Raw genomic sequence first — 13481 nt, forward strand, 5'->3', positions numbered from 1 at the left:
AATGTATGAGATGATCAGACGAGGGACCGACAGGTGGGAACCACATGTCAATGAGAGCAACATTTTCCAAAGAAAATTTTGGGCCACAACGTGGGCCCACTACCCTTTATCCCTCATTTCGGCCACCAAACGGCCCGCACCTTCGCCGGGCCCCTATTCCGGAGGCCCAAATGATTTATAAGCATCACGCTATAGATTTCTGCCTGGGAAAAAGTCTAATCTGGATCCCTTAACCTTTGGTCGAATATGATTCATATCTCTTAACCGTACAAAACCAGGTATAACGACTCATCAAACTATTAAAACCGGTGCAAAATTATTCTCTTGATATATTAATAGTGACTTTGACATATTAACCTAGTCTTCATCGTACTTGGTGTTTACATGGAATCATAATCAGAGAAAACTAAAATAGGATCCACACGTCATTGGCAATATCAAAAACAAATCAAAAGAATATATTGAGCTCAAATGTCAATTACAATGTGTGGTTCACACATCATCCTCTCTCTCTCTCTCCCTCTCCTCTTTTATCTCTCTCTCCAATGGAGGGGACGACCGATGAAGATGGCTCGCCAACGATGGGGCCTTCCCATCCTTCCCCAGCGGCGTGCAAAGGCCGGAGAGGCATAGGATGAGGCTGGATCTAGCCATGCTATATCGCGGTGGCTGTGCATCTTCCGACGATGGAGGGGAGGGGGGAAGGGGGAAGGGAAGAGAGGTACGATGGCCCACTGGAGAAATATGGCCCGCCTATCCCATTGTGGCGTTCAACCCACAGAGGTGCCTGACATGCAAGATGGCGAGGACGGTGGAGGGAGCATGTGGTGAAGAGGGAGCCCATGACATGAGGCCATTGCCAGTAAGCTCAGACCATGTTGGACCTACAAGGGGTGGCAAGGGAGGAGGGATGCCATAGGGAAGGACGAGGACCTCAGGGTGGCGCAGTAGTGGAGATGCCTCTCTGACCCTCTTTCTCTCCATTTCTCCTCCACTGTCGTCCATCCGCATCGGCTTCTCTATCACCGTCGTTCACCATGGATCTAATGGTGATGCCGCTGTCCCGTTTTAACAAGATTGTCTCGTTGGCAAGGCTAGAGTCTAGCTATTAATAATATAGAAAATATTTTTATTTAAAGACAAATAATGATTGTCTTATTCATGGATATATGGCCAACAAACAATTATTTCAGTAGTACTGAAAGCAACAATTAATCATGTAAATGATCTACCATGCATGCATTTATATGCATATTTCACTCTCTGCACTTTGGCGTACAGATAAGGTGCAACACACATCTCCTTAACTTATTGCCCTTATCTTTATTTTATTTTGTACATACTTCAAATTGTACTCGCACAACAGCATGCTTTAGCCCACACATTAAGAAAATTCCTCATAGGGGATTTCTTTTTCTGCATCGTCAATATCTCCTCCTCACTTTTTTTGAAAGGAACATCATGAGATTGTGTTTTTCATTAGATAGAGGGGAAATAAATATCTCCTCCTCACTGAACTCTTGTGTGAACTTCTCATACACCACTAGATCTTTCTTGCTCACCGTTGGTCCCTGCCTCACGAGGACTTCATCGAAATCTATCTTTGAGATTGGTGGAAGAAGAATCTACACCCATACAATAATCACACATTTACAAATATTCGATGATTCAAAAATAATCCAGTAAGTTTAATTGGAGGGAAATGGCATCATTGATTGATCATTTCTTTACCTTGGCAGCCAAACCTTTGGATGCGAGTTCCTGCATGGTGGTTTGTATGGAACCAGGCTGACTCTGTTCACTTGGCGTCCACGTGTCATCGTCTGCCTTGATGAAGAACTTGGCATCCTGTGTTTTCCTCACAGGTTGAAATAACGCATCCTTGACCTGTTGCAAGAAATTAAGGCCGTGTTTAGTTTCAAAGTTTTTCTTCAAACTTTTAACTTTTCCATCACATCAAAACTTTCCTACACACAAACTTCCAACTTTTCCATCACATCGTTCTAATTTTAACCAAACCTCCAATTTTGGCGTGAACTAAACACAGCCTAATAGATGTAGCAACACAGAGTACATACATACACATGTCGAGTTTTCTATTTACGTAATGTAAATTGTAAATGGTTTAAATGTCCGGTCTCTGCTACTAGATGATCATATACACATGTCACAGAGAGTATATACTTACACAAACAGCAATATCTGAGCCAGAAAACCCCTCTGTTTGATAGGCCAAGCTCTCAAAATCATCTTCAGTTAAGCTATGTGGTGTGTCCCCAATGTGGATCTGGATGAATTAAAAGGTCCCAAGCTTTGATCAAAGATTAATTAATTATTTGCCATGACAAAACGTACAAATTCTTTTTCTTAAGTTGCATCGCACATATATTAGTTTTTGCACCTTAAAAGTGTCTTTCCTTGCCTTCAAGTCAGGTAGGGGAATGTAGATACATTTGTCAAACCGTCGCCGCATAGCCTGAGATAATGAATCGACAAGTTGCATAATGCAGTTTTTAAAAATGTAAATAGTGAAGAATAAAAATTTCCATTATTAAGAAAATAGCGAAGAATAATATTGACAAGTTTTCTGAAACCTGGTCCAGAACATGTGGCATATTTGTAGCAGCAAGAACCAGAACTTTATCATTGCTATTATCGAAACCCTGGACATTACATTTAATTTACCAAAGAAAAAAGAGATGTGAGTATGGTACAAATTAAAGGGTATGTAAACAATTTAATTAGTATAACAATTATAGAACATGCCTAGTCAGATCATAGTCAGGGCATATGACAGGAAGGTTCATAGTACAGGATGCAAGAACTCACCTGCATTTGCACAAGAAGTTCAGTCTTGATTCTCCGGGAAGCTTCATTTTCATTACATTCTCCACGTTGGCCGCATAAAGAATCGATTTCATCGATGAAGATAATGGAGGGAGCATTTTCACGGGCCATCTGGAAAAGATTAGCAACTAGTTTCTTACTTTCTCCCATCCATTTTGAAACAAGGTCTGATGAAGATATGCTGCAAGAAAACCAAAATCGTTAACATAACATGAAACAGAAACAAAGAACAAAGCATACTGCACTAGTACTAGCAGTAGCAGCAAAGAAAAGAAAGAGAAATGCATATGGTAAACTACTCCCTCCATCCCTAAATATTTGACGCCGTTGACTTTTTTAAACATGTTGGACCATTCGTTTTATTCAAAAAATTCAAGTAATCATTAATTCTTTTCCTATCATTTGATTCATTGTTAAATATATTTTTATTTATACATATAGTTTTACAAATTTTGCAAAAGTTTATGAATAAAACAAACGATTAAACATATTTAAAAATTCAACGGCGTCAAACATTTAGGACGGAGATAGTATAATGGATGCTGCTGTGACCTGAAGAATGTTGAATCAACCTCGGCTGCAACAGCTTCAGCCAAATAAGACTTTCCAGTTCCTGGTGGACCATACAAAAGAAAAGCTTTCCATGGCCTTCGCTTGCCTAAAGTACATTATCATCTCCAATATTAAAATCAAATTAAATTTCAAACTTTTCACCATTAACACTTGAAACAGAAATAAGCAGCAAACAGATAATGCAACAAAACATTAGTACAGTTCTATGAAATTTGCTCAAAGAAAAAAAAGAAGAAGATAGGATAAGGCTTTATGGGATTGTTGATTACTTTTTTTGGGGGACTACTTGTTGACCACTTTGTTACAACTTCCAAACCTCCTCCCTCCGTCATAAAATATAACAATCTAGAATGGAATGAGACACATCCTAAAACAATGTATCTGGACAATATGTATCTAGGCTGCTATATTTTAGGATGGAGGTAGTACTAATTATAGGTGTTACTAAATTTTAGTATGGTACCAGAACAAATACACTCTTGTCATTATCACTCTACCAAAATTTAGTACTATTCAACTTTGCCAAAATTTGTTACACCAAAATATGCCAAGATATTTTGGTTAGGTTAATTTCGACAACAAACTGAACAAGCTCTAAACATCCTTCACCTGTAAAGAAGTGTGGAAACTTGATAGGCAATATGGCGGCCTCTTGCAGTGCCTCCTTGGCGCTCTCCAAGCCGGCGACGTCGCTCCACTTGACGCTCGGCTTCGCGGCGACGATGGCCGACCTGAGCATGCCCCTCAGCTTGGCCTGCTCGGAGTCGCCGCCGCCGCCGCCGCCGATGTGCCCATCGAGGACCGCGCGGATCTCCTCTGCGCGGCGGAGGTACTCGGTGAACTTGGCGGCGATGGCGTCCTTGATCTTGGGGTCCTTCTCGTACTTGAGGTGGGTCTTGAAGTACTCGAGGGCGTTCATGTAGAGCGGGAACGCCTTGACGTAGTTGCCGCCATTGTCCTCCTGCACCGCCTGCTTCACGTACTCGATCGCCTGCTCCTTGAAGTTGCCGTACATGATCGTGGCCAAACAATCAATCAGATAGCTAGCCAATGGCGATCGATCGCTTTGATGCTCGAGGAGAGGGGAGAAGAGAGCATAGTCAGTTCTTGGATCAGGACAAATTAATGAAAGAGCAAATGTTTGACCTGTGTTAATTAATTAATCATGCATTTGATCAATCATAGTTCATCTGCAGTTATGCGTAGCCAGTCGACATATTCAGTGAAAGGTCAACTATATCCAGCTATCAGCATATATTATCCTGGTGTTCTTTAATTAAGGAGCTACTTCCTCCGTTTTACAATGTAAGTCATTCTAGCATTTCCCACATTCATATTTATGTTAATGAATCTAGATAAATATACATCTCTAGATTCATTAACATTAATATAAATGTGAAAAATACTAGAATGACTTATATTGTGAAACGGAGGTAGTAACAAATTAATTTCCTATAGTGTGTATATATATAGTCTACTCCACCGCGATTGTTGCAATCAACAACATTAATATCTCAATCATCAACACCACCCTGGTCAGTTCTCTCCATATATTCATATACAAATACTGGTTCCGGCCGTTGTCAATCAAAAGATAAAAAAAGATATGAACTTCTGAATAGTGGCGACAGAATTAAGCTGCTGGCATATATATGGTCGACGATGCCGACAGCGAGACCTTAATCCAACAGTTGCGGCGGCGTAATTTGCCGTAGCTGATCGAGCTGGAAGCTAGGAGACGCGTACGCTCCTCGTACTATATACTATGATGAATTGGTTGGTGAGATTCAGTTAGTGCAAGTGAATTGATCCATGAAGAGGGATTTGTACAACGGAATTGCAAAAAGGAGGATTTGTACAATAATAGATTGAACTGAGAAGGATAGCTAGCTAGGTACTCCTTATGTGTTGATAATACTCGTCGTTTTAAACAAGAACACGATTTCCAAAAAACAACTTTAACCACTATTTTCTATTGTAATATATATAAAAATATTAATAAATATATATGATTTTAATGAAATACTTTTTAAGATATGCATATAATCTCCGTAATTCTAGAAATTATTCAGAGTTAAAGAGATTTTAAAGTTTTACATTGATCTTGTTTAAAATAATAATTATTATCAACCCGGAGGGAGTAATAGCTATCAACTCTCAATACTCTCTATATATGTCGTATTATTCAGCTCACTAACTAGTTCAGTACTGTCATATGGATCTCAAAGTCCATTCAAGCTGCGATATATTGTAGCTTGTAGTTTACATCCCTACACACTTCAGCCTATGATGTTTCCCTGAGAAAGCTCCCAATTTTGTAGTTTCACAAATGCGCGCACCGATCCTATCCATGTAGTCTCCTTATAGATATGACATACATATACATATATATGGCTTTTTTTTTCTTTTAGATGCAAGCAACTTCTAATATACTGACGTGCAATTAATCTTTTTCGTGTGTTCGAAAAAAACAGGTGCATGCATGATATTGTTACAGTATCATGTAGGATTGGGAGGCATAAAAAATGTGGAGTATGTGTCCACAACGAAAGCTTTTCGACACTGGAGATTCCACCGGACAGCATCGGTTTGAAGGTGCGATCGATAACTTGGTTCAGCAAGCTTCGGTACGAGGATGATTTCGACTGATGGAGGAGAGGATACTGATCTATACTGAGGGGTTGGAAAGAAGTATAGCAGAGGTCTTTGCTGCTTGTTTCGATCACGTGACAAGAACAGAAGAGGGATCAATCAACAGCGAACTTGTCATATTTCAGTTGTCAACAATTGCGACGACAATTAATGCATTTTCCTCTACTTTAAGCCCTTTTTTTTTTCTTTTCCGTCAGATCTTTTTGCCTAATGACATAACAACTTTTGGCTATAAATCTGGACACATAGTTGTCTAGACTTATAGCTAAAAATGCTTATGTTTTGAGACGAAGGGAGTAGCAAATATAGTACATATATACCAACATAGCCATTGTCACATCCTAGCAATGAAAGAAGGAATAAATATATAATTTCATAATAATGATATTTCAAATAGGGTTTCTATAAAAATGGTGGGTGTTATCACATTGCTAATCCCATACCAGCGCATCAAGCCATAGTAAATCTAGAAGATATTGTGCATAACATAAAGACGCCAATATCCGCTGTAGTAACTGCACAACAGTATTACATGCAGTTACTGCAAAAGATACATGCATGTCCAACTTAAAAGAGACAAGGATTAAAGAAGATATCTTCAGATTTAATGATCATGCATCCTTTGAAGATGGACCATAATTAAAATGCAACATTGGTCGATCGACTAGATCGAGCTCGATCAAGCAGCCTAGTGTGAATATACGTAGTACAATGCATGTATATGTAGCAATTTTCACTATGAGCACCCTGCATATCAGTGTTGATCTACAGTCCTTGGATCTGTAGCATATACATGTTCAGCCACAGTTCATTGTATGGATATATCAATTTAACACCATAGGCCTAGAAGACATCAGTACGGTTATAACAAGATGATTAGCACAACGTACTGATATCAGCCTCCGCTATACGTTCCTGTGAAGTGTGAGGGCCACTTGATGATCAACACGAGAATCCACACGGGTAGAGAAACCATCTTTGATCGGTCGGCCGAAATTTATAATAGTCCCAGTTCCAATAAAAACCGGGACTAAAGATTAGAGCTACTTTTTAATTTTTAGTCCCAGTTGGTAACATCAACCGAGACTAAAGATCATTTTTAGTCCCGGTTCAAAAGACGTCAGGTGGTGTCAGACCCCTCTTTTATCTTTAGTCCCGGTTGGTGGTTGGTGACACCAACCGGGACTAAAGATCTATTTTTAAGTCCCGGTTAATGTTACCAACCGGGAAAAAAGACCTCTTTTATCTTTAGTCCACCAACTGGGGCTAAAGATCTATTTTTAGTCCCGGGAAAAAAGATCGACATGTGCTGCCTGAGATCGAGAAGACTGAGGCGCACGGGAGGATCAGTTAATAAGTTCTGACATTTATCTCCTCCTCTCCTCACTCACCCCATCTCTTCCTCTTCCTCCTCCCATCTCTTCCTCTACCTCCTCCTCTGGATCCGCCCCTCCCCTCCCCTCCCCGTTTCTCAACCTCCTTTGGATCCGCCTCCTCCCCTCTCCTCCCCACTTCTCAGGCTGCGGCAGCCGGGCGGCCGCGGAGGCGGCCTCACGCGCCCTCACGCGGTAGCCGGGCGGCAAGGCGCAGCGCGCGGCAGGCGGCGGGGCAGCGCGCGGCGCGGGCGGTAGCGCGCCGGCTCTTCTCTCTTTTTTTTTATAATTTGTGATTGAGAGATGTATAATTTCTTTTTTAGAATTTGTGATTCATTGCATGGATCTGAGTTGTATAATCGATATGTAATGCATTTGATTTGTGTGTAATTTTTTTTAAGATTTGTGATGTATTTGATTTGTGTATAAGTAACTTAGGATTTGTATTTGTGATGTGAATGGTTTGTGATGTTACTTTGATTTGGGGATTTGGGGTTTGATTTAGGTATATTCATGACACTCGATTTGGGGATTTGTTGTTTGATCTGGTTATATACATACCACTCGATTTGGGAGAAAAATAAAAAGAAAATGGACCAACCGGGACTGCCCCTATCCTCTCTTTAGTCCCGGTCGGTTGACAGCATTAATTGGGACTAAAGATCCCTCTCTTTAGTGCCGGTTATTTCACCTGGGACTAAAGATAGCGATCTTTAGTCCTAGATTTGTAGTAAAGATGGTTATAAACCGGGAGTAAAGATGGTTTCTCCACCAGTGCCAGCTATACCAATTAATGTGTCATTTCGAGATTGAGAGATTTTAGTAGCATTGAAATAGGTAACTAATCGTGTAAATCTACTGTATGTCACCATCAATGCATACATATTGTTTACATTTCAATTAATACTAGGGAAAATTGAAAAAACCACCCCAAATATCACTCTAAGTTTGAGATGCCCCCTATAAAAAGATTTGTTGCAAACCCCCACCTCCTAATTCACCTTGGTATGATTTAGGCAACTTCTCTCTACACATGCGTGATTTCTGGAGCATCTCGTTGCGAAATTAGCTAAGTCCCGCTCATTGTGATGATTTGTCAACATGTCCCTTTTGCATTAGATTGTGTGGCCTTAATTTCTGATTAAACTGTACTAAAACCTACTATTTTGGGTCATTTGACCAATTGCAATAGATGAAATCATGCAGTTCTAATCTAGCTATATGATTACTGCTTCATGTTCAAATGTTTCTATATGCTCATTACGTCCCTGAAAAAAACAGATATGTTATTCAGTACACATGATATCGGTTTGGAATATATAGTTAGTATACCATGAAAAACACAGTGAAATAGCCATGATAACACAACGAAATAATCATCTTATACAGAACAAACAACATAATCTCTTGCTCCCGCCGGTGAGACTCGATTGATTTTGCCACGAAATTTTTCAGGAATCACGCACGTGTGGAGAGAAGGTGCCTAAATCAAACCAAGGAGGTGGGGATTTGCAACAAATCTTCTTATGAAGAGGCATATCAAACTCAGAGTGGCATTTAGGGTGGTTTTTGCAATTTCCCCTTAATACTGTTACACATATTTGGCCACGTTCATTTGGATCGATGAGTCTGCAGGCATTTCATCTCCAATTCAGTTGTTCTGATCTCCCGAATTTCTAGTTTCTTGATCAAGCAAAATCGAAAGGTCACTCAAGCGTTAATAATGTATTATAACCTGCAGACTGCTTCAAGCCATACATAGGTAGCTAGCTAGCTTTCAAGAACATAAAGAGTTCTTTTACTCTAACTTTAGTACGGATTAATTCTTGCTATTCTTTCACTTGTGATGTGAATCTATTGGTAGCCTTAACAATCAATGAGGATCTTCAGCTTCACATGCATGTTTTGCCTGGCCTCATATACATTTGGCATGGACTTATTAGCTGCTAGTCCTGCTAGCTAGCTGAGCATATAAAATCCATTCACCTTGAGATATACCTGGTGCACTTAGTTTCTAGCTAGTATGATATGACTCATTTTGATATTTATTTGTAGGTATCAAAGTCATGAATGAATCTACTCTTAATGTTCGTGTTGAAGGTATAATAGGCTTGGGAGACACTAGGAATAAGGAAAATAGCAAGATTGTAGAAGCTTGATCATATTCACAAAAATCTTGGGTCGATGGAGAGATCAGTTTAATCGAGGATGATTAGCTAACACCATAGGCTTGGAAGGCATCAGGATGTAGGAGTATGATAATGACAATCCGGCCGGTCATGTATTGGTCTCAAGTTCATTGCGTGGTCCTAACTAAAGCTGATGGAAAAAAGCTTGGAACTAAATGATAACTCTGTGGAGATCTGATGCAAGTGGATAATGAATCCCACGCAATTCATGCTTGATTTTAAAATTCCTCCGAATGAAGTAACAAGCCTACCTGCCTTGGAATGCATAGTGATGTGTACTGATATCATATTCAATTAGACAGTCTTCACATGCCTTCATACAAACAAGATAATAAATTCTGAATAGTGGGTTGGTAGCGGACTAGTATACGAGTATGACACATGGACCAATACTTACAACTGCATTTACGCTGGGAGTGAGAGTTGAAGCAGCTACTCCCTCTCCGTCTCATAAAAAGCCAACTTCTAACTATGAGCCCACACATCCAAATTCGTAGTAAGAAGTTGGTTTTTTATGAGATGGAGGGAGTACGTATTTAATTGTCAGGGTTTAATTGTACAATGATAGACTAAACAGAGAAGGCTCTATTAGCAACTCCCACACTCGACCCCTTATCTATATATATATGATCCCACACTATATATGCACATAGTGTATTCGGCTTACTATATACTAGTTCAATGTTATGGATCAAGATGAATGAATTCACACCTGTGACAATTGGCTAAATTATAGGGTTGACAGGCATCAGGAATATGATGACAAGAAGCTAGACATGTACATGTGAGGGACGAGTTGGAGCATCTTGATGCATGCTGTCTAATGGAGCTAAAAGGATACTCTCGAGACAACTGGTATGCCATGTCATGGCAATCGGCGAAGGTGGTCGTCGTGATCACCGGCCGGCCTGGCCCTGCATCCATTGGGTTGGCGATGCGTGGTGGCTTGTTTCGATAGCAAGAAGGAAAGAGAATGCCGTGAAGGAAGAGGGATGTTCAAGGAGAAGAGGAGGTATAGGTTGAGGTTGAGACAGAGAGATTTTGTTGATCTTGATCTAGTTCTTCATCAACTTCAGAAGCGATTAAAAGATAGAATTGAGCTCTAGCTGCTGGCTTGATTGACAATGCCGACAAGTAGTGCTTACTTCAACAGTTACTGAGAGATGCGCGTATGATGCAATAATATTATTGGTTTGTGAGATTGAAGTGCAGTACAGCTGATGATCCATTACTTTTGGCTCTTCGATCTGCAACTGCACTGATGAAGCTGGGCGCTTGAGAGTTGATAGAATCGACTACTTGTTTAATGGTCAATCAGTGTGGCCCATGAGAGGAGCATTGTTTGTACAATAATAAACTGATGAATAGAGAAGGTTAGCTACGGAGTAGCTAGTAGCAACTCTCATTCTATATATATGTCGTGCACATACATAGCGTATTCGGCTCATTAGTTCAGTGTTGTATGTATAGTGATCAAGATCAGTTTAATTTGCAGTTTATACATATGAGGAACATATCCCCTTATCATCATTTTAGCCCTTAAAATTAAAGCATGGTTCTTTTTTCTTTGATATGATGTAGTGTATAGGGTTGGGAGGCATCGGGCCTATCAAATATGAGCCATAACATAGCATTTTTGACACAGAGGGGTTGGAAAGAAGTTGAGCATGTCAGAAGCTTCAGTTGCATAAGAATGGTCGAATAACCAACGTACCATGAAGTTGTTAGGTATCAATGTTTCATAGAGCAATAATAGGATATTATGATTGAATGTATTTTCAGCTAATTTAGACTCATTTTCTCTTTCTTGGAAGGGCAGATAGCTAGTTAGCTGCTTTAACAACTTTTCCTAATTAGTGATTAAGAGCAACTGATGCATTCGCTGCCTGAGGAGACAAGACATTAAGCATACTGATGAGAAAAACCTGTTTTGGCTTAAAAGAGGAACACCCATCGTACACTGAAAAACTGTAAGTTAATGTCTGAACTGTACACTGAACATGTTCTTATATTTTGATTCTCTGCTCCCTGATGATGATTGCATTCAGCAGATTCAGCAAGAACTGAAATGGTGTACAATATGCAGCAATAATATTACAGGCACCACAATAGGAGTCTCTCCTGCTGTTTACTATTTACTGTCAAAATAAAATAACAGTACAGGCACTAGCTAGGAAAACCAGAAATAGAGTAACATAAAGTTTGAGTCTCCGTCAAGAAGCACACCACAAGAGAGAATATTTTTCGTTTCTCTGTATTTGATAATTGGCCGTTTTTCTATAAATTTGAAAAAAAAAATATGTATGAGCCCGTGCACACATATTCTTCCTTGTCCGGTGTGAATCGCAGGGCGATTTGCAACGATCATGAGAACTGCGCCAACTTAACTGACGGTTTAGGGACTTGGAAGATCTTCACCACCGCGTGGTTGAGGAGCAAGCTAGAAGGAGCTGGGTCGACTAGAACTAATTAATGGGCGAAATGTGGTGTTTATAGTTAGATGACAACTGCTCACATTACTAATTCTAATTGAAAGATCAAAAGGCTCAGTCGTAAAATCTGAAGATTGCTTCGAGCAAGACACAGCTAGCTTTCAAGATGATCGAGATTACTTTTTAGCTTTAACTTTCAGCAGTATTCAATCTTCCTCTCCTTTCATTTGTAAATCACTTGGCAGCCTTAACAATCAATGAGCATCTTCACAGCTTCACTTGCATATTAATGTCACCATTGTCCATTACCATATACACCTTGTCTGGACTAGCTTGTTAGCTGCTCCTCTAGCTAGCTGGGCATATATAACTCATTCATTCGGGAGGTTGATATAAACTGGCCTCTACATGACCACTTGTGTTGTTTTCCTTATGCCTGTAGGAATCAAGTCGTGCATAAGGAATCTATTGTTAATTTTACATGTTCACACGTACGGTAATAGTATATACTCCCTCCGTCCCATAAAAAACGAATATAGGATCGTATGTGATATATTCTAGTACGATGAATCTGGACATATGTATGTTATTAGGATGTGTCACATCCGGTGCTAAGTTGGTTTTTTATGGGACGGAGGGAGTATGTGGTAATAGTATATAGGTAGGCTTTGGAGATACCAGGAATGAGAAAAGCAGTTGGCTATGCTCTTCTACCGCCGGTGGAAATCTAACTAGACAACGCAGATGGTTGCCTTGATATAGTTATATATTCTGGGGCGATACTCCGATGCTCTGTACTGATAGTATTATACAACATGTATAACTAATTTGAACTATCAGTTCATAAGGACATATCAATACTTTACTACTTAGTGATTAGGGGTAATGCTGGTATTTGAGATTTTATAAATTCATTAGCTGTGGCAAATCCTACCACCGTTGAGATCTCCTAACGGCAGCGATCTCCACTGCTCAGCAAATCCTCTCGCCGCCGGCAGTCGACTCCGGCCGCCATTCATTCCCCACTCATACTCCTCCATTTGTCACCCTATTTTACCCCGTACGTGCAGGAGCACCATGCTGTTTTTTAGATGTTTTTTGCAGCCTCTAGTCAGGGTGTGTTTAGTTGATTGAAATTAGAACGATGTGATGGAAAAGTTGTAAGTTTGTGTGTGTAAAAAAGTTTTGATGTGACGGAAAGTTGAAAGTTTGAAGAAAAAGTTGGGAACTAAATCAGGCCTCAGAGTCTTGTCTGTAGACCTTTCCTTTTTGTATTCATTGTGCATCATGGACTAGGGGTGTAAGTGGCTAACCCGCGAAACCCACTTATAGACTAAAATAAGTCACAAACCCGCTTATTTTGACTTATAAGTGGTTCGCGGCTGACCCACTTACACCCCTATCATGGACTGTAC

The 13481-nt window shown here is 40.0% G+C and overlaps 1 pseudogene; it reads right to left on the reverse strand.

Annotated features, from left to right (window-relative positions):
• Nucleotides 1-1260: 1260 nt before the first annotated feature.
• On the reverse strand, nucleotides 1261-4524 carry LOC127777654 (protein SUPPRESSOR OF K(+) TRANSPORT GROWTH DEFECT 1-like; annotated as a pseudogene).
• Nucleotides 4525-13481: the final 8957 nt, after the last annotated feature.

The sequence above is a fragment of the Oryza glaberrima genome, chromosome 1 (assembly GCF_000147395.1).
Source record: "Oryza glaberrima chromosome 1, OglaRS2, whole genome shotgun sequence".
Taxonomy (NCBI): Eukaryota; Viridiplantae; Streptophyta; class Magnoliopsida; order Poales; family Poaceae; genus Oryza; species Oryza glaberrima.